Source organism: Capra hircus, chromosome 11 (assembly GCF_001704415.2).
Source record: "Capra hircus breed San Clemente chromosome 11, ASM170441v1, whole genome shotgun sequence".
NCBI classification, from domain to species: Eukaryota; Metazoa; Chordata; class Mammalia; order Artiodactyla; family Bovidae; genus Capra; species Capra hircus.
The window spans coordinates 43,683,986-43,689,663 of NC_030818.1; the positions used below are offsets into that span (position 1 = coordinate 43,683,986).

General features: G+C 41.5%; 1 pseudogene; it reads left to right on the top strand.

The window, feature by feature from the left end:
* LOC102170703 lies at positions 3,143-4,242 on the top strand (annotated as a pseudogene).

A 5,678-nucleotide genomic window follows, 5' to 3' on the forward strand; every position in this document is an offset into this window, starting at 1 on the left:
TTCATTAGAAAGAGTGTTTTGTATGACTGATTTATTAAAATTCTGTTCATGCTTATTTAGCCTGTTAGCTTCGATGGAAAAAGTAAAGGTCTCAGTCAAAGGATGAGAATTGCCCCATGGAAAATAGAGGGAATAAAAGAAAAGCAAAATTTATACTTAGCTATATTTATAGTTTCACTGGTGAATATATTTTGATTTAAAACCCATCAGTAATCAGAAGTAATATTGTATTGGGCAGCAGAAACTGGCTAGAGAAATATTTTGATTTCTACTCCGTTACCTCAAGCAAGATATAGTGGTTGAGCCAAGAGGACTTAGATTTCTACTCTTCTGACTGGGCCCATGCGGAAATAATTCAATGAGAGATAAACTTCCACTTTGCAATAGAATAAAGACATCCTTAGTGGATGCTTGTTCCTCATTATTTCATCTATTTTCAGTGCATAACATTTTAAGAAAGATGGAAATAATTAGAACACTGGGAGGCCAGTTGAGGGGATTGGCGCTTAGCTGTGTGGCTTAAGTTCTCTCTGCTTTTCAGTTTTATGAAATTTTTTTGACTAGTGCATCCAGCATCTCCTTATATTTCTCCTTATATTTCTTATATTTTTATAGGTAAAACTTCACTTTCTGAAAATGAAGAAAAGACCAGAGACCATTAATTTGGTTATCTGTCTCTGGAAACTAGGGAGGGCATAACTGTCAATATTAACTTATTTGGTGATCAAAGGTGAAAAAGTTGATGAAAGGTCTGGCTGTAAGTGGTGCTGCATTCTTCAACCTTTGGTGTCTAAGAGGTATTAGCAACTAATACTATTAAGGTTGGTGATAAAGTAATTGAGGTTTCAGACCATGAATTTTAAATCATTATAACTAGGCTCAAATACATCTTTATTAAACAAAATAGGAACCATTACAATTACCACCTTTTGCCAATAAGAAATAAATTTGTTTATTCCTGTATCATAAAAATCCATACCTCAGATTTGATGAACTCTTGGAAAGCATTTTCTGCATGCTGTTGGTTGTGGAAGTGTTTTCCTTGCAAAAAGGTGTCAAGATGTTGAAGAACTGGTAGTTGGTTGGTGAGAGGTCAAGTGAATATACTGGATGAGGCAAAACGTTGTAGCCCAATTCATTCAACTTTTGAAGTGCTGGTTGTGTGACATGCGGTTGGGTGTTGTCATGAGAAGAATTGGGCCCATTCTGTTGACCCATGTTGGCTTCAGGCATTGCAGTTTTCAGAGCATCTCATCAATTTGCTGAGCATACTTCTCAGATGTAATGGTTTTGCTGGGATTCAGAAAGCTGTAGGGATCAAATGGGCAGCAGATCACTAAACAGTGACCATGGCTTTTTTTAGTGCAAGTGTGGCTTTGGGAAGCGCTTTGGAACTTCTCAGTCCAAACACTGAGCTGGTTGTCTCCAGTTGTGGAGAAAATCCCCTTTTCATTGCACGTCATAATCTGATAGATAGAGAAGATGAAACTTCAAAACAATGATTTTTTTGATTTTCAGTCAGCTCATAAGGTATCCACTTATCGAGCTTTTTCACCTTTCCAATTTGCTTCAAATGCTGCACAGCCACAGAAGTGCCAACATTGAGTTCTTTGGCAACTTCTCATAAGAGGATCAGCTTCAGTAATCTTCTCAATTGGTCATTGTCAGCTTCCAATGGCCAGCAAGCTCTTGTCTCCTTTGAAAACTTCTTGAACCACCACTGCAGTATATGTTTGTTAGCAGTTCCTGGGCCAAATGTATCGTTGATATTGTGAGTTGTCTCTGCTTCTTTAAGATCCATTTTGAACTCAAGTAAGAAAATCTCTCAAATTTACTTTTTTGTCTAACATCATTTCCCTATTCTAAAATAAATGTAAAATAAACAGCAGGTAATAAGCAAGTAATAAGTCGCTAACAAAAAAACATAAAATGAGAAATGCACATTAAAATGATGTATAATATAGCCACATTTATTTAAGAATGTAATTCAATATCAAACAGCAAATGTCAACAATGCAAAACCGCAATTATTTTTGCACCAACTAAATATGACTAGCATTGTTTCAGTGGGAAGTTATGAGGTGAATTTAAATGTCACCTGGTTAATGACTATCCATGCGCCTTAACAGAAACTTTATTAGTTTTATTAGTTTTCCAGGGAATGTAAAGGTAAAAGTGAGAAGGTGGATTTTTTAAAAAAGAAGAAAAAAAGGAAGCAAGAAACAAAGAGAAAGAAATTGTCTTGCACCTTAATATTTTACACAATGTTAAACATTAAACAAGATTATTTAAACAATCTTACTTACGTTAAGATTAATAAATATGAAAAGACTATAGGGTAGAACATTTTAAAAAATTCTCAGCTTCCTGATTTTCCTAATGTGACATCATTAATGGTGACTTTTGCTGTATAAAATCCCCATTGACAGACATTGATGTCTGTCTGCACATCCATTAGCCTCTCATAAGGTCATGAGGATGACAGGGGACGAGATGGTTGGATGGCATCACTGACACAATGGACATGAATTTGACCAAGCTCCAGGAGGTGGTGAAGAACAGGGAAGCCTGGTGTGCAGCAGTCCATGGGGTTGCAAAGAGTTGGACAGGACTGAGTGACTGAACAACAAAAGTCGTGAGGCAATTTCTTTAGTCTTGCCTTTACATGTTTACATTACTGTCTTGCTCTGACTCTTAGAGATCATTTACTACTTCTGAAATTATAAGTGCTTGATGTATGAATGCTTCTTGTAAATAGCAGTGTCATAAAAGAAAGGACAAGAATTCTGGTTTCGATCATTTGTACTTTCTTAGGACAGAACAAGATTTCCTACTCTTCAGCATGTGTTGATGGCCTCACCTGCTCAAGACTGAGATAAGCCCAGGGATTTTTGTTAGTTTGGTGTTATCTTAACATGCTTCAGTCAAGAGAGAGATTTTGATATTTTCCTTTTCTTGATGGTGCCTTTCCAACAGAAGTGCTTCTTAATCTTGACTGTACATTTTAATTACCTGCAGAGGTTGAAAAAATGGGCTCCACCCCTAGAGATTCTGATTCAATTGGTTTGGAGCCTAGCTTGCAATTTTAAAATATTCTCTATTTCTCTGCTCCTGCCCATTCAACAGACAGCCGCAACTTCCATGCTGTGCCAGCCACATCCCTGAGACAAGATGGTGAAGGCCAGAGTGAACGGATTCAGCCACATCAGGCACCTGGTCACCAGGGCTGCTTTTAATTCTGGCAAAGTGGACATTGTTGCCATCAATGATCCCTTCTTTGACCTTCACTACATGGTCTACATGTTCCAGTATGATTCCACCCATGGCAAGTTCTACGGCACAGCCAAGGTGGTGAACAGGATGCTCATCATCAATGGAAAGGCCATCACCATCTTCCAGGAGCAAGGTCCCACCAAAATCAAGTGGGGTGATGCTGGTGTTGAATACATGGTGGAGTCCACTGGGGTCTTCACTACCATGGAGAAGGCTAGGGCTCACTTGAAGGGTGGCACCAAGAGGGTCATCATCTCTGCGCCTTCTGCCCATGCCCCCATGTTTGTGATGGGCATGAACTACGAGAAGTATAACACCCTCAAGATTGTCAGCAATGCCTCCTGCACCACCAACTGCTTGGCCCCCCTGGCCAGGGGCATCCATGACCCCTTCGGCATTGTGGAGGGACTCATGACCACAGTCCACGCCATCACTGCCACCCAGAAGACCATGGATGGCCCCGCTGGGAAGCTGTGGCGTGATGGCCAAGGGGCTGCCCAGAACATCATCCCTGCTTCTACTGGCACTGCCAAGGCCATGGGCAAGGTCACATCCCTGAGCACAACAGGAAGCTCACTGGCGTGGCCTTCTGCGTCCCCACCCCTAAAGTATCTGTTGTGGATCTGACCTGCCGCCTGGAGAAACCTGCCAAGTATGATGAGATCAAGAAGGTGGTGAAGCAGGCATCAGAGGGCCCCCCTCAAGGGCATTCTAGGCTACACTGAGGACCAGGTTGTCTCCTGCAACTTCAACAGCAACACTCACTCTTCTACCTTTGATGCTAGGGCTGGCATTGCCCTCAATGACCACTTTGTCAAGTTCATTTCCTGGTACCACAATGAATTTGACTAGAGCAACAGGGTGGTGGACCTCATGGTCCACATGGCCTCCAAGAAGTAGGGCCCCCAGACCCCCAGACCCAGCAGGAGCACGAGAGGAAGAGAGAGTTCCTCAGCTGCTGGGGAGTCCTTACCCCACCTCGATCCTCCACCATGCTAGGAATCTCCCAACCTCCACAAGTTTTCCATCCCCAAGGCCCTGAGGAAGGGGAGGGGCTTAGGGAGCTTCCTTGTCCTGTACCATCAATAAAAGTACCCTATACCCCCCCAAAATAAATAAATAATAAAATAAAATATTCTCCAGGTTAGGAGTGAGTGTAACATGCCTCTGGTGTCTAGGAAAATTCTTTGTGAAGGCAGGTAGTCTCCAGGAAATGGCAGATAAGTTGAACCACATTGGTAAGTAGGCTACAGAGGCCGGATGGTTTTGAGTGAGGACATGTCTGGACCTATTTCACTGCAAGCATAGTGCAGTATCTTACCTACATCATTTGGGGGTAAAATGATAGGGGCCTGAAGGTCTCACCTTAGTTTCATTGTCCCCTTTTGGGAACTGTGCCTTAATTTCTTCATCAGTAAAATGGAAATAACCAAAGTTTGAGGTCATAGTTTTGTTTGAGGCAAAAACCAGTATCAGTAAAGGTTCACCACAATGAGCTTTGTGTAATATCATCAAATTGCAGTCATGCAAACACAGATGAGAGTTGGGGAAGTGGAAGCAGCAAACATGTGTCTGGGGTCCTTGTTTAAGTTGATTGACAGGGCTCCACAATGATGTGGACTTGGAATCTCCTACTAAATCCCAGCATCATGACATTAGTGTTGCTGAAGAAATGCTACAGTCTCCACTGACTGAGGGTTAAAACTACCACTTCTCTTTTGTGTTAAAAAAAGGGGTTCTGAGAACTGTGTTAAGTCACTTCAGTCATATCTGACTCTTTGCAACCCTATGGACTATAGCCTGCCAGGCTCCTCTAATCATGGGATTCTCTAGGCAAGAATACTGGAGTGGGTTGCCGTTTCTTTCTCCTGAGGATCTTCCCAACCCAGGTATTGAATCCTCATTTCTTTTTTTTTAATATAAATTTATTTAGTTTAATTGGAGGTTAATTACTTTACAATATTGTATTGGTTTTGCCATACATTGACATGAATCTACCAAGGGTGTACATGTGTTTCCCATCCTGAACCCTCCTCCCACCTCCTTCCTCATCCCATCCCTCTGGGTCATCCCAGTGCACCAGCCCCGAGCACGGTGTATCATGCATCGAACCTGGACTGGCAATTCATTTCACATATGATAATTTACATGTTTCAATGCCATTCTCCCAAATCATCCCACCTTCTCCCTCTCCCACAGAGCCCAAAGACTGTTCTATACATCTGTGTCTCTTTTGCTGTCTTGCATACAGGGTTATCGTTACCATCTTTCTAAATTCCATATATATGCATTAGTATACTGTATTGGTGTTTTTCTTTCTGGCTTACTTCACTCTGTATAATAGGCTCCAGTTTCATCCACCTCATTAGAACTGCTTCAAATGTTTTCTTTTTAATGGCTGAGTA